The sequence below is a fragment of the Vicugna pacos genome, chromosome 14, assembly GCF_048564905.1.
Source record: "Vicugna pacos chromosome 14, VicPac4, whole genome shotgun sequence".
Lineage (NCBI taxonomy): Eukaryota > Metazoa > Chordata > Mammalia > Artiodactyla > Camelidae > Vicugna > Vicugna pacos.
This window is the reverse complement of record NC_133000.1, coordinates 71,792,298-71,809,811: the sequence shown is the minus strand read 5'-3', so window position 1 is coordinate 71,809,811 and position 17,514 is coordinate 71,792,298. Positions and strand designations below refer to the sequence as shown.

General features: G+C 49.4%; 1 protein-coding gene and 1 long non-coding RNA gene across 2 annotated transcripts in view; one reads left to right on the top strand and one right to left on the bottom strand.

The window, feature by feature from the left end:
- COL4A2 (collagen type IV alpha 2 chain) overlaps positions 1-17,514 on the bottom strand; it is a 161,328-nt gene that overhangs the window by 135,157 nt on the left and 8,657 nt on the right. The gene's annotated exons all lie outside the window — the stretch shown is intronic.
- Positions 14,989-15,916, top strand: LOC140685576 (uncharacterized). The gene is made up of 2 exons (XR_012058847.1): positions 14,989-15,202; positions 15,630-15,916. It is a non-coding gene; the product is annotated as an uncharacterized lncRNA (long non-coding RNA).

Below are 17,514 nucleotides of genomic sequence, written 5' to 3'. Positions count from 1 at the left end.
AGCTTCTGCACAGCAAAGGAAACCATAAGTAAAACAAAATGACAACCTACGGAATGGGAGAAAATTTTTACAAATGAAACCGACAAAGGCTTGATCTCCAGAATATATAAGCAGCTCATACGACTTAATAAGAAACAACCAAACAACCCAATCCAAAAATGAGCAGAAGACCTAAACAAGCAACTCTCCAAGGAAGAAATACAAATGACCAATAGGCACATGAAAAAATGCTCAACATCACTAATTATCAGAGAAATGCAAATCAGAACTACAATGAGGTATCTATCACCTCACACCAGTCAGAATGGCCATCACTCAAAAATCCACAAATGACAAATGCTGGAAAGGCTGTGGAGAAAGGGGAACCCTCCTGCACTGCTGGTGGGAATGCAGTTTGGTGCAGCCACTGTGGAAAACAGTATGGAGATTCCTCAAAAGACTAGGAATAGACCTACCGTATGACCCAGGAATCCCGCTCCTGGGCATATGCCCAGAAGGAACCCTACTTCAGGATGATACCTGCACCCCATGTTCATAGCAGCACTATTTACAATAGCCAAGACATGGAAACAGCCTAAATGTTCGCCAACAGATGACTGGATAAAGAAGAGGTGGTATATTTATACAATGGAATACTATTCAGCCATAAAAATCGATTACATAATGCCTTTTGCAGCAACATGGATGTCCCTGGAGAATGTCATTCTAAGTGAAGTAAGCCAGAAAGAGAAAGAAAAATACCATATGAGATTGCTCATATGTGGACTCTAAAAGAAAACAAAACCAAAAACAAACAAACAAAGCATAAATACAAAACAGAAACAGACTCATAGACATAGAATACAAACTTGTGGTTACCAAGGGGGCGGAGGGAGGGAAGGGATAGACTGGGATTTCAGAATTGTAGAATAGATAAACAAGATTATACTGTATAGCACAGGGAAATATACACAAGATCTTATGGTAGCTCACAGAGAAAAAAATGTGACAATGAATATATGTATGTTCAAGTATAACTGAAAAATTGTGCTCTACACTGGAATTTGACACAACATTGTAAAATGATTATAAATCAATAAAAAAAAATGTTAAAAAAAAAAGATGTTCAAGCATCCTCGGGAAGGAAGTTCCCAACAAGCCGTCTGTAGACGTGATGGAGCCTGGCTCCTCCCGTGTTCCTCCAGCAAAACTTGACACACACATAAAGGGACCCGTCCTCCCCAGTTGAGGGGCCCCTTTCTCCACAACACAGCTGTCTGCAGATCAAGGACCCTTGGGAGGCTGGCTGCAGGACCCCGACCGGCGGCGGCTCCGCACAGCCCAGCTTCCTCTGTGTCCTCCACCAAGCATCCTGCTCTCAGGAGTCTGCGAAAAACTCCTGTTTCACTTCATTTTGATATTCACTCCCCATTTTCTCTGAATTCATCTCTTGCCATGAATAGCACCATTATAGTCACTTTGCAAGTGAAGCCCCGTCGTAATTCCCCACGTGTTCATGAAAGGTTGGTTATGCCTGAGACACACAATCGGACGTATTATCACAGAGCGTCATTAGAATATTTTCCAGGAAAAGAGGAAATGGTCAACTTTTCATTCTGAATGTCCCAGAGCAGTGGAGAAAATAATTTGAAATAGCTGAGAATCCAAAAAAAAAAAAAGAAAGATGTTTTGGTTTTGTTTTTGAACTCGGGGAATACACACAGATGTGAACTGTTTCAGTTTCCATTCTCATGTATATCCGCTCTAGGTGGAAAGGTAGTTTAAAAGTAACTGAGTAAGGTGAGGGGAGGGAAATAGCTCACGGCAGAGTCCATGCTTACTGTGCATGAGGTCCTGGGTTCAACCCCTGGAAACTCCATTAGAAAATAAAAAAGCAAAAAAAAAAAAAAACCACCCCAAAAAGAGAATGCAATTCTGAAACATGCTGAAACACGGATGAACCTTGAAGACGTTATGCTAAGTGAAATAAGCCAGTCCAAAAAGAAAAAGAAAACCCACCGCTAACAACAACTAAAACAGAAGTAACTGAGTACAGCAGAAGTCACACTGCACGACTGCAGGAGTTAGTCATGTTCTCACTTTCGCCAAGCACAATGTCAGTGAGCACAAGGTACAAGGCCAGGGACAGACAGACGGACAGTCCAGGTTCCCGCGTCCCAGGCCTGTCCCTTTGGGGGCCAAAGAGGCCCCGTTCTGGGCAGAAGACACTTCGGCATCTTTCCTCTGGACTCTCCACTTGGACTTCTTTCTATATAGTTGAGATGAAGCTTTATCTAAAATTTTGCACCCTAATTTTTCTTACCATTAAACATTTCTTCATGCTCCTAAAAGCCATTCAGAAACAAAACATGTATAATTTGCGTATTTGCATGACATTTGCTCTTCAGAGGTGCACTGTAACCTTCTTAACCACCGCCACAAATCCTGCACGGTTCCCCCGGGTGTTCAGGTTATACATCTGTGCTGAAGGGACACATCTGTTGAGCTAATGAACATCTCGAAAGAGCGTGTGGTGACCGTGATGGGTACCGAGAAGGGGGACACCCCTCAGCCTGGGAGTGGAAGCCGGCTCCCGAGTGTGGAAGCTGGATGTCACTCACACTGAAAACGTGTGTGAACCCCGCCCCAGGACGTGGTCGTGGGCCTCCTTGCTCATGCAGGTCATTACTCCGTGGTCTAAAGGAAATCATCGGAAGAGAACCCATGGGGACATGATGCAGGGACGCACGGACACTCACGTGGCAACGACTGTTCCCAAGGGCTTAAATGCAGGCCGCACATTTGAGGACTCGGCACTCTGGGGACACCCGCTCTAAGTGCCACATTCCCTTCACTCCAAAGGCTGACACGGCCACTGTGGGTCAGACCCGCAGGGGCGGCGAGGCAGAGTGAGCCTGTGTCAGGCCCCACCACCTGCTCAGCTTTCCCAACCTCGGTCTCCTCATCTGTGAAAGGAGGATGACAGCTCCCACTTCACAGAGTGACCGTGGAGGTGACGTGAGGTCACGTGCACTCAGCCCAGGGTCTAGTCCGGATACGATGGCGTGATCTCTTATTGACTATTTGTAACTATAACTAGAGGGCCAGACGTGACTGTGCAAGGGCCTTAATAAAAGTGCAGGAAACTGGCTTTAATTCAGACGTGGGAGCGACCAGGTTCCGATGGGAGAACTCAGCATCGTGCTTGGGCACCATATGCGTGAGGCTTCCACAGGCAGGCGCCAGTCCTCCAGGCAGGGGGTGGGCTGTGGGGAGGGCCACATTCGGGCACAGAAGGACTCACCGACAGCTGTCAGGAGCTGGGAAAGGCCCAGGGGCTGGGGAGAAGCCCACCCCCATTTGCTGGCTGTCAGGGAGTAGGCTTGCCCCGATGGCTAAGTGGGCAGAGACCAACACGCCAAGAAGCTGTATTTCATGTGCTAAGCAGTCCAGCCTCAGAATGGTTACGATGGGTTTTCCTTTGAGGAGCCTGACCGAAACAGTGAGAAGAGCTGGGCCAACAACCACACAGGAGCAGGGGTTGTTGAGGCAGGGAAGAGGCCTGGCTGCTCCCAGCTTCACTGCGGGCCCGTCAGGAGGACGGACATGGGATGGGCATCAGGGCTGTGCTGGGGGCTGGAGAATCTCGTTTTCCAAGTGCAGAGAGGGTTTCATTAACAAAAAGTAAGTAGTCGTCTCTGTGATGGCGTGAGGTACCCTTCCACCTACAGACGGGGCCAAGGCAGGAGGACCTTGATGGCTGCCATAGAGACATATTTCCAAATTATAGTATCAGGCACCATCCGGTGGCAGCCACAGCTCTGGAGAGGTCTTAACTCAGAGCTGAGTGTGGGCACAGCTGGGCAGATTGAGGGTCTTCTCTGACCCTCAGGAGTACTTCTTAAGGAGATGAGCAGACCACAGGCACTGCTACACTCTCCTCCATCCTCCGCCTCTTTCAGTGGGTGGAACACACCCTCACCAGAAGCAAGCCCTTTTTGGCTCCTGCAAGGACAGTGGCCTGCCTCACACCTCCCTTCTTGCTGGCTCAGACATAGGGCTTACATAACCACCGCTGGATTCTAGGCTTCTGGAAATATCACCGGTTTTAGGTGGTGATGAACTTGAACTGAGCCCAGCAACAGACTTTACCATCACTGGGAGTAAGTGTCCATTTGAGACTTGGTGGGCTTGGAAAACTGCTGACGTGAGAAATATGTTGCAGGCCAGTCACACAGGAAACCAGGTGATGCCGGAAGGAGTCACTGGTCACCTTTTACAATAACACTCTGAATTCAGGATGCCAAAATATGGTACAAACAGAGACGCTGACTCTTCTGTTAAGAGTGAACTTGGTAGAGGACTGATGGAACCACATGTCCATGAGCCCAGCCCAGTGTTTCTCGCTTTCCACCTGCCACTGCTTGTTGTCTCAGGGATGTTACCAGCGTTTAACATTTCACAGTCAACGTTCAAACCAGGAGGGCAGAGGAGAGGAGGGAACTCGGGCGACAGGAGAAAGCACCGGGCAGAGAGAGCTGCCATGTTGCTTTCACAACAGCCGTGAAAGCAGCAGCCTGTGCTGTTGTCACCATGCTCTTGTCTAGTTCAGTTCTCTCTGCATTTGAATCTCTGACCTAAACCCGGTTAAAGACGTGGTGGGCTTGGAAAACAGTTTCCTATGGTACTTTCTATTGGATGACAGTCCAGTAAGCTCTTTTGGGGATCACACCATTGGGAAGGTGAGCTTGGGCTCCGAAAATAGCTGTGCAAGTGCTAACATCCACCTGAACGCCTACCGGCAAAGTGTGCATCATACGTAGGGGTTATGTGTGCGTTTTCTGTGCGATATTGCTAATGTACTCTAGCCCACACAATAAAGCAAGAAAAAAGAAAGGAAAGGTACAAGGACTAAAAAGGAAGATGTGAAACCACCATTTGCAGATACCAAGATTGCACAGAGAGTAAACTTTTAGAATTACTGAGTGAGTTTGGGAAAGCACTGACCATAGAAAGATTGAGAAATTGGATTGCATTCAAATATGAGGTGTTATCTCATCCAGGGATTTCATTAAGAGAGAGAAAAAGCAAGCCAAAGAGTGGAACCAGGTATTTTTAACTGTAAACAAACAGGGGCTTGTATTTAGAATAAAGAGGCCCCAAGCCAACAGGAACACAGATGCTCAGTAGGAAACAGGAACAAGTCTCGAACCTGTGATCACAGGGGAGAGTGTCCAACTGGCCAAAGAACACACACCAACGTGCCTAACCTCAGCAGTGACCAGGGAAACACAATTTTGCGAGAGATAAGGACACTGAACTCTTCTGTTGGCTGTTTCGAATTAGTTTTTGGAATATTGCCTCATCCTACCACTGCCCCTGTCTCAGAAGTTGGGCTCTGTGTTTGTAAAGAAGTTGGATCTGAGCGGAGTCGGGGTCTGTGGGCACGTCTCCCCGCTCACCCTCTCATTGCCGCAGCAGTCAGGGTCTGACGGATGAGGGTCAGGCGTGAAGTCTTGTGAACTGCCTGGCAGCTCCGGCTCTGCAGTGGTCTGGACCACTCTTGACAAGCGGGAAAACTATGACTTGCCCTTCTTTTCAACAACATAGAAAGCTCTGATGAGCAAGATGGAAAATTGTTGCAGAAAACAATATGGAGATTTGGGGTAGGTGTGCTACCTCTCAAGTAGTCTTATTCTTGTCACCACTTTGAGGATAAGTATCAAAATATTGGGAACTATGTGGTCCAAATGTCCTAAGCCAGCAACTTCTCTGTTGCTAAGCCTGACATCATCACGTGGTTTTACTGGTCCAGTGTACAGTGTTGAGCTGATCTTTGGAGGATGGTTTAGGGGCTGTGGGATCTTTCCAGAAGGAAAGAGTATCAGTACATTTCCTTTTGTAAAAATCTACATGGAAAGAAAAAAATATTGCTGATCCCGAGAGGATCTGAAGGCCCAGGGACTATTTAAACAGCATCTGATGAGTAGGTATTTTATGGAGAAGTGGAGGAGGTGTAAGACATCGTGGAGGGATGGAGGCAGCCAAGACTCCAAAACAGCCCAACAGCCTGATTACCAAACTATGTTGGGAGGAATCAGTCAGTCAAAGTAGGTCAAGACGGGCCACCCCCTGCCAGTTACTGGTAGAAACCTCTTCTTAATTGCTGTTTTGGAAACTAATTGCTCTCAGGAAAAGCATCTAACGTGAGGTCTTTAATTCAAAGGAATGGGGCCAAGGCATCTTGTTCCATGGCACCTACACGGTACAGCCTGGACACATTTATAAGCGATCAAACAGGACCACGCGGCTCAGACAGGCGCTTCAGGAGGGAGGTGGACGGCCAGTGCTGAACACTTAGGAAAACAAAGATAAGCACTTTGCTTTGAACCATAAGAGAATCCAGAAATACTGGCCTGAGGAGGCTTCGGGCAGTTTGCAGAGTTGCTTAGATGAATGGTGAACAAGCAGATGTGGGGGGGTCTCAATAGACTTCAGGGGATTTGCCCCAATCAGGCTGACACCGTGGCTGGGAAGGGCTCTGTGTGGTATTGTTCCCTCCCCCGCAGCGACACCGCCCAGCTTCATTCCAACCCGCCACCCACCTACACAATGAAGCCACCCAAGTAAAACATGGTGTTACAGCAGGTAGCTTTCCACCCTCGCCCTGAGACACATCCCCCTCTAAACGCTGACACGTCAGTTGTCTGCTTAGTGACCGTTATAATACTGAAAATTCCTTTACTTAGCTTGCTTGAGATGAAGTCATGCAGCTGTAAGAATGACTTGCAAAACAAAATCAAGTTCCATTCTCAGTTAAAGGGGCCGTGGAAAGCCGTGACATCTTTCACGGTAAAAGAGAGAAAACGGTTCCAGGGATCTCGCATTTGAAAAACGGTCATTCGCATTCACAGAAAAACAAACACGCCAGTGTTGGTTTGGCAACTTGCGGCAATATACTGACTGCATCTTCCACGCTTGGTTTTGCCATTAAGAGAGATGAAAAGCTGGCTTCCTAGCTACGTTTTGATGCATTTTATAGACTCCTCCCTGCTCCCAATGGAATCATGCGCTTCACCAGGTGTATGTGGGGGAAGCACTGAGTGTCCCTCTCGTATGAAGGACCACGGGAAACACAGAGTATCAGGAACAAGGGCGAGAGGACAGGGGTCCACAGCGCATCCAGGCACACAGGTAGCCGACCCTCCAAATACCACATTTTATGCCTCTGGCTGATTATCTCCTCCATATTCTCCGTGTTCTGCGCCTCCCATCCTTGCCTTGCCCTTTCTAACGGTTCTCACAACTGTCTAGGGCTTTTAAGAAAGTGTTTGGTATGACCAGAGTCTCATCTCAGCTTCCAGGATTCTCTAAGCGAGGCGCTGTCAGGAATTTAGGCTTCCTAAGTTCAAAACTCAGCCTGAGGGGGAGGATACAGCTCGAGTAGCAGAGTGCGTGCTTATTAGCGCTGGGTTCAAGCCTCAGTGCCTCCTCTAAGAACAAATAAATCAGCAAACCCAGCCGCCTCCCCTGCAGAAAGAGAAAAAGAAAAACCTCAGGTTGATTGGAGGTGAGGTCAGTGACGGGGGATTGTTCTCGAAGGTGTTCAGAGTGATGAAACAGTGAATGTGGTGCCTCACACTATTTTAAATTTAGTACAGCTTTTAAAACACCAGCATTAGCAACCGAATACCCCGGGACTAAAGTAATAAGCGACTTCTCTCAAGGTCTGCCCTCCTGTTCATTTACTTCTGCCCTTTGTTCAGATTAGCATCTTTCTTACCTCTCTACCTGGTTAAAGACTTTAAACACATGGTGCTAAAAGAGAAGCATTTATTTTTGCTGTAGTTGGGGATCCCAACGATGTCTGAGCTTTGTTCAGTGATACAGTTCTATGAAGATCAATGGGTTTGACTTGGTAGAATGTCCTGTTCACCACTTTCCAAACAGGCCTTTAAAAACAGTGAATCATGTAATGTACTCAAACGGTCTAATGTGTAAAATGACTTAATTCGTGGAATTAGATGACAGCATTGGTTTATCAAGACTGACACCAGACTAGGACTTGAGTTCTCAAGTCTACCGGGAGCCAGCTCTGTGGCTACAGGCCGGTGTCCGTACGTCTCTGAGCCCCAGGCTGATCTTTAGGGGAAGTCTGGACAAGTTGATCCCCCAAGGTCTTACCTGCCTCTGAGCTTCGACACCTAAGATGACCCTTTTGCAAGGAATAGTTCCTTAAACGCCATCTTTCACATGGTAGAATCATTGAATTGAACATGCCGTTAGCCCGTTGAGCTAAACATATCTGCACCTTCTATTTCTTCTGAAAGTGCAGTGTTTTATTTTCATATTTCATGAAAGAAGAGAATGAAGTAGAGAAAGACAGTAAAATGCTTAACTGGCAAATCTCCACTTAGACCACATTTGTTTCACCGAACTTGATCAGCCGGGTCTGGTTCTTCAATCTCAAACTAGAGTGAGCATTTTGACTAATTTTATTTAATGTGGAAGACCTAGACTGAACAGGGAAAGATATCCGAATTGGGGGATTTTGAAAAGAGAAACAAAACTTTACTGATTTTTAAACAAGTCAACAAACCAGCTAAGAAGTCATGGCCCTCAGACAGGAGTTCTTCAGGACGGTTTGAACAAATTGGTAACACGCATCAGGAACAAAGCATCCTGTACAGGTAAATGGGTGCTGCAGAATTGCCTGAAGATTTGTCTTCTTAAGTAGATTAAGTATCTTTCTGATTAACCTTTTCAGACGATTCATATTAACTGGAAACCCCTTCTCACCGATGGTTTCCTGAAGACAAAGTCATCGTTGCTGGTCTAGACTAATGAGGTTTATGGTACACGATTTACGGGTTATAGTTCTGTATCACCTGATAATCAGTTAAAATACTGACTCTGTTTCTAAGAAAAATTTCAGGAAAATGTTATAAAAAGTCTATTTAGACTTTGTCAAGTCTATGGGAAAATAATCGTTTTGGGTACGTGACCAAGAAAAGCTGTTTATGTTCACCATTTTGTTTGAAAGGGTAAATTTTTAAAAGATGAGGCCAAGTGGTAAGACTGCCCTTGGAACCAGCGCTTTAACTAATGATGAAAACAGAATTAGCTGGGTGTGGGTCACAGCAGGGGAATGGTTTCCCTGGGACTGCGGCGGGGGCGGGGGGGGGGGTTAACGCTTCAGTGACACCCACAGAATGAATTCCTCTCTTGAAACAACAAGAGCCAAGTACTTCAAGCTGATTTCTTTGTTTTTCATTCCAACACCCCCATCTCCAGCTCTTCCCTAGAAAAAGACATGCACTTAAAAAACCCTGGGGCCAATGAAGAGGACCACTCTAAGGCACTCTCAACTACTTCTCTTTTAATGACAAAAATCGAATGTCAAACGTGGGCTCCTTCTGACCCCGAGATGGCCAGGCTGGGCTGGCTGGCCGGCTGGCAGAGGTGATGTAACAGAGCTGCTTTCTGGGTGTGAGCCAACGTGGTCAGTGGTGTGGGGAGAAGATGTCCGCACCACGCAGCGTGGTGACTGAGTGCTGAGCCCTGAGGGCGTGGAAGGAAGCCAGCGCAGGCAGGGAGCGAGCTACCCCCCGCAGCCGGCGAAGCTGCGGTGTGCGTGGCTGGGGGCATCCCTGACGGCAACCCACACAGGGAGCTGAAAGAGGGGCTCCGGGGAGAGGCCCACCGAGGCCAGGAGACAGCAGACGTGGGTGAGGCGAGCACGTGCGCGCTGGGCTGAGGCACAGGTGCCCGAGGCTGAGGCTCCAAGAGCGACTAAGCGGACGGCGCTTCACGCTCCGGGGGCGCCGCGGGCGCACAACGAGCAAGGCTCTTCGTTGAGTCTAAGCCCGTGACACGCCCGCGGTCAGGGCGTTGGGGACACATGCTGGTCACGTTTCTCAGCTGGCTTATGAGATGCCACCCGAGACTGTGAATGTGACTGAGTTTTAAGCAATACCTCGCCCCGAACTTCATTCTAACTCACTTGCTTAGAGGGCGTCAACGCGAGGGTAAAGCGGTCTTAGCTTGAGTCGAGTCGTATGTTTGTCCTACATGGAATTTTCCGAAGGACTCTGTCTGACAGACGCTCTAAGTAAATACAGGCAGCCGTGTGACTGGCCGTCACTGGGGAAATCCAGTGTCATTCCAGGGGGTCTAGAGCTCCTCTAACGACTCCGAGAGACAACGGGGCGGAAGCGGGCACTTCCAGCCTCACTTCAACAGGAAGCAGGCCTCAAGGACACTCTCCACGACGCAGGAGAGCTGGCTCTAAACACTTATTCTGAAATGTGTTGATCTCTGATCACTGTGTACTCTTGGGTTTAAACTCTGTTCAAATGACGACAAGCCAAGGCTGGTGGCGTTCAGACCACTGTTACGGGGATAAGTGAGTTTTCGTGAACTAGGCCACGACAGCCCTTCTCCCGCGCCCTTCCCGCCTGGAATGGGCTGCTTTTGCAGTGCTCAGGGTCAGACTTGCTCTCAGGCAGGATGTGACCCCAGAGGCCTCAGCCAGCCCTACACGTCAAAAGATAAAACACGTTGCAAAGAGAGAAATTCCTTAACACTGTCAGAGAACAGTAGATGAAAATGATCTTTCTTTCACCCGTGGCTTTCCAAAACTTGCCTGCGCAAGCCGGTGCGTGGAGCACATCTCTGCAGCATTTCCAGAAGACTGGCAGGGCCTGTCGGGGTGGAAGCCGAGCCACACGCTCTGTTGACGGAGAGGAAGTCACTACGCAAAGGCAAAGCAGGATCACGAGGTCCTGGAGACGCCATCTAAGTCTTGCCACTCAAACTGTGGTCCCCAGACCAGCAGAAGCTCCTCACTGGGGAGTGGATTAGAATGCAGAGTCCCAGGCCCTGCCCAGAACCGCTGAGCTGAATCTGTGGCATGAAAGCGGGGTCTGCCCAGCACCCTCTGGCCCAGCTCTTCCGACTCTGGCCAGGACCTCAAGGCAGAGTCCAGTGTGACTTCCTGTGCTCCCAGGTGAGGAGACACGGTTTCCTGTGGACTCCTTGTCAGGGACTGGCGCTTACAGAGGAGACTGACTGAGTCCTAGGCCCGGTCGAGAGGGAGCTGGGGGGGCAGGCTCAGTTATCACTTTGACTGATACGTGGGGATTTGAGTGATCCTCTCCACCCCCCACCCCATCGGACTGTATGGCTTGGTCACTGGTCCACTTTCCACATTCTTACCCTCAACAGAGTTTCCAGAAGCACAAAGGAGGCCACTGGCCAACCTCCACTGTCCCGAAGAAAAAGCTCAGCTCAGCCGGCAGCCCTCACTGGCCAGACGCGCGCCAGGAGACAGCTGGCACTCTGTCTTGCAGAGGAAGCATATTTTGCATTAGTTTGACTTTGCAGATAAGCCGACGTCTGTCTACCCCAGTAGTTTTTTACACAGCGGCTCAAATCGAGTGGAGCCAGTGAGAGAGGAGGGCTGGTCATTGGCCGCAGGTGCATATTTCTGAGGGATGTGTCTTTGGCGCCGAGCAAGAGGACTGTGTTGTGATTCTGAACAAAAAGTCCCCCAAACAGTGTCTGTTCTGGCCAGGATGCCTGTCTTCCTCGCTTTCCTCCCTCCTGCCAGCGTCTGTCTGTGCTGTGAGTCACATTCCAGCCACCACGTTCAACCCGTACTGGGTACTGGAGAGCTGGCGTGCCCACGACCTGGTCCCCGCCCGCCTGGAGCTGACGGGCCATGGTCAGGTTCGGCAGCAGGAGCGAGCACGCGCCTGGGGAGTTTCCTCGCGGTGCCTCTGCCTGCGCTCCCGCCGTGAGCACCTCTGCCGACTTCCTGTGTCTGGGAGATGGACCCTCTGGCTGGCCCCCGCTTCCCTGACGCTCACTCATTGAAAGCCTGGGCTTCACAATTGCAGAGGAATGAGTATTCGTTAAAGAGACACATTCAGCACTACTGACTTGAAAGAGAAAAAAGCACACAGCAAAATGGGTGCCAGGCATCCCAGGAGGCACGCATCCCAACACCTGATGGCGCCCCGGGCAGGTGGCCGCATCTGGGACGTCCTCCTCGCCTGGGCTTCGGGTCACAGCCCCCTGACAGCTCCCACCCAGAGTGCGCAGAGGAGAAACTCCTTGTTGCTAGGGAGCCTCCAACAATTCCGTCTTCGGGATCCAAGCTACTGATGGGCACAGGCCCTCAAACACTGAGAAATGTGGTCCCCACTCCCACCAACACACTCCAGGGGACTGGCCGCCGGTTTTCCCTGGGCCCATAACTTTGTCTGCGTGCTGCTCTCAGATTGACAGACAGCTGAGCAGTGGGGGGACTGGTGCAGGATGAGGGCTTGGGCTCGGCGTGTCAGGCCCAGACACTGAAAGTGGGACGGAGCCCGCCCTTGGGTCTCCTCCCTCCCGCCGTAGCTGACCTTGCCCGGGCAGCCCAGCGGCCTCTCATCATGCCACTGGTCTCCTTTGTTGAGAAACCTTAAGAATCATACGTCTTCCTGCAGGATGGCTAAATAACACATTTATTAATGGAAATCTTTCAGCGCCTCTGTGCAGGTCCCTATGCTGAGGGAGGGCACAGGTTCTGAGCCTGCGGGGAGCCTGGGGTCCGGTGGGGGATGGAGGGAGAGCGGTGATCACAGGCAGACACTGAGAAGAGGGATTTAGATCCACTTCACCAACTCCTGGGGGCCTCTGTGACCCACAGAGTCTGTGACTCCAGCATTGCATGAAGAAAGGGCCTGGGGACCTCCAGTTTGGTAAATCTACAGGCAAGACCTTGGTGGCATCTGATGGCCTGCTCACACCTCCTGGAAACAGCCTCCTCTGCAGGCTTCTGAGTCGCAGCTTCTCCAGGGCCTCTTCCTGGCTCCCTGCCCACCTTCTGCCCCATCTAGATGCTTCCACGTTCTACCTTCTTCCTGGGAAAGCTCGTGCAGCCCCGGGAGCTGCACCAGGTCTGTGACGCCCTCATCTGTATCTCCTGCCCAGGCCTCATGCACAAGCCTCACAGCTGCACATCAGGCTTGTCCCAAAGGAAACAGCGAGCCCTGGGGACCCACTCTATCAGGGAGTGGTCAGCAATGGCCAGAAAGCAAGATGCCAGTCAAGAGGAGACAGGCTACCAGTGAGTGAGCCATGCAGAAGCGGGAAGACCCACCTGAGACCCCCAAGTGCAGGAGCCCAGGCCAGCGGGCCCACTGGCTCCTTCTAAACCAGACACTAACCACCAATGCTATCAGCCAAGAAAACAAAACTGAGCTTTACAAGAACTTTGAAAAGTATAGGAATATTATTCAGCCTCAAAAAGGAAGGAAATTCTGACACAAACATGTCAGAACCTTCAAGACACTGTGCTGAGCGAGGTAAGTCTGTCACAAAGCCTGTATGCTTCCACATACAGAGGGTCCCTAAAATAAACAAACTCACAGAAACAGAAAGTAACCTGGAGGTGACCAGGGGCTGGGGAGGAGGGGAAAGAGGGAGTTATTGTTTAATGAGGACAGAGCTTCACTTCACGGGGATGAAGAAAGTTCTGGGGATGGACGGAGATTGCACAGCCATGTGAATGTCCTCAGTGCTGCTGAACTACACACCGAAAAACGGTCAAGATGGTAAATCTCATGCCATGTACATTTTATCACGGTTTAAAAAACAAACAAACAAACAAACAAAAGTATGAGAGAATCAACACAGGTTTGTACTAGATATGCAAGGGGACCTGCAGTGACATTAATAAGATCCTTTCCGAGTGATTAGTTCACAAACACTGACGTATATGTGACATAGGAATCCTGTGTCAAGATTTTATTTTTTAATTTCAGGAAATTTATCTAATTTTTAACATGTGAAATGCTTAGCAAGAATAAAGAGCTGAGATAAATTTTTATTATGAGGAATTAAGGAAGACCTCAAGAAGCCTGCTTTTTGTCTGTTTATTCTTAGAGACTGTAGTTAATTAAAGCCAATGGGGAAGAAAAACCAACATGATGTCAAAAATGTTGGCAGAATAAAGAGCCTTAGTCTTTTGTCCTCACTCAAGAACTAGAGGGATAAAGATTTTGTTAAAGGTACTGTACAAAGGAGAAAGACAAGTCTAAAAATGGATGAAATATACCCTTTAGACAAGTTTATTTTTCTTCCGGGACACTGCTCTGGCTGTGCTCTCCCGTTTTAGAGCGCACAGGGGTGGGTGATCCGGGTTTGACTGTGTCCCGGGGAACCAGTCTTCCCAAAGCTTTGAAGCATCCTATGCTGCAACCATTCCCTGTTCTGGAACTTCCAGGCAGGAGTCAACACTGTTCTCAACCGCTCCTACTTCTTTATTAAGGAATTTCTGAACTAAAAAAAAAAAAATCCTTAGCATGACTAATCTTCCTTCCTTCCCCGTCTGGAGTAAAGTCATTTGTTTCTAGAAGGTGAAATTCCAATCAGGTGAGAAGCGGATCACAAACTGCTCCCGTTGAACGCAAAGAAACCACCCACTAATCACAGCGCAGGCGCTCAGGTCGCCCACCAATCACCGTGCGGGAGCTCAGGCTCACCGGCCAATCACAGCACGGGGGTTCAGATGCATCGCCAATCCACTCACGTGGCGCAGCCCGGGTCTGAGGACTGCGTCCCCGATGGCTGGAGGGGCCCGGGGCCGCGTGCCGCAGCTCCCCAGGGCCTGGCGCTGCGTTTGGCGGGCGGAGGACCCAAGACTGGAGAACCCGGAGAACGCAGCAAATCGCTCTCCTGATCTGAAGGGCGAGTCCTTCTCTGCGCGGCTTTGACTTTCCCTTACAGTCACCTGAGGGTGTCCCTAGGGGTGGGCCCTGCACCAGCATTCTGGAACACCCCCCAGGTGACAGCCGCGGCAGCCAGGGTGACAGATGCCCGGCCCCGCCCGGAGCACGTCACTCACAGTCTCACAGAGCTCCCCAGGTGATCCTCACTTCCTGCCAGGCCAAGGTTCACAGGTTTCCTGGGAAACCAGAGGCAAATTCTGCATGCACGTTATTGACATCAGACCCACTTTTGAGCAGAGTTTTAGATCTAGAACAGCTCAGGGCCTCAGTGAAGAAATTTTGGAGCATAGGTGAAAAAGAAAAAATTAGAATCTGTAGAGAGATATAATCTGTTTTCTCCCCAACATCCTTGATAGGACATGAATTGGGTGAGGATGGATCCTGTCCTCCATCTCCTGGCAGGAGCAGTACAACGGGAAAAGTAGAGTGCTGCGCTGAACCGGGTACTGCTGCTAGGAGGGGAGGGCGGGAGACCCAGAGGGAGGGGAGAGAGGGGTCCTGAAGGGCTCTCTTCATGGGGTTGGGTCCGGGACACACCTTCCCCCTGCACAGGCAGTCAGAGCTGAGTGACTTGGCTGAGTTTCCATTTTAATCAAGAGCAGACCTGACGACTACATGCATTGTTCCCGTAACTGAGCTGCTCTGGTTCCTCGGAGAATCACTGGGGAGAAGATGAGGACGACATTCTCCTTCAAAACCCCAGGAAATGTGTTAATCATGCCTCGAAGGCCTGTTCTTTTATGATGGTGGGAACCAGACCCGTTACCAGCCAGAAATGTTCCTGGACTGTCCCTTCATTCTATTAGCCTTCATTTTCAACGTGAATGATTTTTGCTAAAATTGTCATTTTTTTTTGTTTTAACTTTGCAGCTTTTCAGAGATGCAGCAAAAATGAACGTGTTTGCTCTTCTGCGATTTCACAAAAGCCAAGGCAGACAGCTGAAAACTCTCTGTAGCGTGCCACTTCACAAGGAGAAACGCATTTATTTTTCCAGCCTCTGGCATCTTGATGTTGATAAGCACACACAAAAACTGATGTCTACACGCACGGGCATAAGGTTTACAAATCATTCCAGACTGTTTGCTGCTAATATTCCTTGTTTTGCAACGGGAAAGGGAGACTGGACTATAAAAGCTGATGACTAAGACGAAGGAAATCCTGTCTGAGCTAAGATTGTCTTGGAGGGGCGGGGTGGGGAGCTGCCAGACCCGGTGGGAGCTGGTGGGAAAGGAAGGTGGTTTTCAGATACGAAGGGAGAGCATCTCAGGCCCATATTTGGTCCTGCCTTGCGGCTTGGGCAGTTGTGACCATCGGGACCAAGACCAAGCAAGGAAGGAAGGGAAGGGGTGGTCTTCCTCCTGGAGTTTCCAGCTGGACTCTCCTGGGCGCTCCGGAGGAAACAGGTTGGGACCCTCAGCAGAGAGCAGCACTGCTGATGCCGGGGGTGGGGGAGGGGTCTCTCTGCTCCTTCAAGAAAGCAGTCCTGTCCTAAGGTCCCGTCGTGTGTTTTCTGGACCATGTGGCCAAACCAGAGTGTCTAGAGTTTTCCTGCTCTGTTAAGTGATACTTGGATCTCAGAGTCCTTCGAACAAAATGTTCTCTGTTTGTACATCTTTCCATTTGTTCTGGAAATAATTTAATTACACCTTGAGCTAACTTTGATTAAAATTTTTCCTGTTACGGGTATTTTTCAGACTTAAGAAACTAAAAACAACCATCCAAAGGCTTTGGACCCAACTCACCATGTGAACTCGGGAGCCCCAGCGAGTGTGTCCCCAGCTCAGCCTCCTGGTACCATGGCTACGCCCCAGCAGGCAGGGTCTCCGTGTGGGCACCCAAAATCCTGAAGACCAGAACCTTCCTCCCTGCAGCTCCTCCCACATCCCTCAGGCCTGCTGGCCTGCTGTGCCTGCCCCACGTCCGCTTCAGCCTGCGTCCCGGCCTGGGAACAGAACCTTCTCTCCCCTGCCCTGAAGGCCACATGCAGGGAGCGGCTGTTGCTACATCGAGCCTGAAGTGGCTGCCTTCTCATCACCAGTGCTCCAGATGGCACATTTAGCTTACATGCTCCATCAGAAACTCTAATTAGAAAAGATACATGTACCCAAGTGTCCACAGCAGCACTATTTACAACAGCTAAGCTCTGGAAGCAACCTAAATATCCATCGATGGATGGATAAAGACGATGTGGTATATTTATACAATGGAATATTACTCATCCATAAAAAAGAATGAAATAATGCCATTTGCAGCAACATGGATGGACCTGGAGATGATCACACTGAATGAAGTAAGTCAGAGAAAGATGAGTATTGTATGATATCACTTATACATGGAATCTAAAAAATGAACTTACTTACAAAACAGAAACAGACTCACTGACACACACCCACGTGCAGTCGCTCAGAACACTCCCCCTGCTGCTTCCAGCCTGGCCTTGTCCTGGGACCTGGACCTGAGTCCACGGGAGGGCTGACGAATGAAACTAGTGAGTGAACACTATTCCTAGTTCAATGGGACACGCTTACTTGGCGAATGAATTTCACGTAAAAGATCTCACCGTGAACTTGTGACACAGATACTGGTGTTCCTGTTTTACGCATGAAGAAAAGGAGATTCAGAAAGGAAAGTGATTATTGGATTTTCCCTGATCATTGGACTCCAAGCCAGATGCTCCAACTCTTTTTAACAGACCACGCCTGTCTATCTGCTGGCACGTGGGAACACCAATGAAAAACATTAGATCAGAAAACA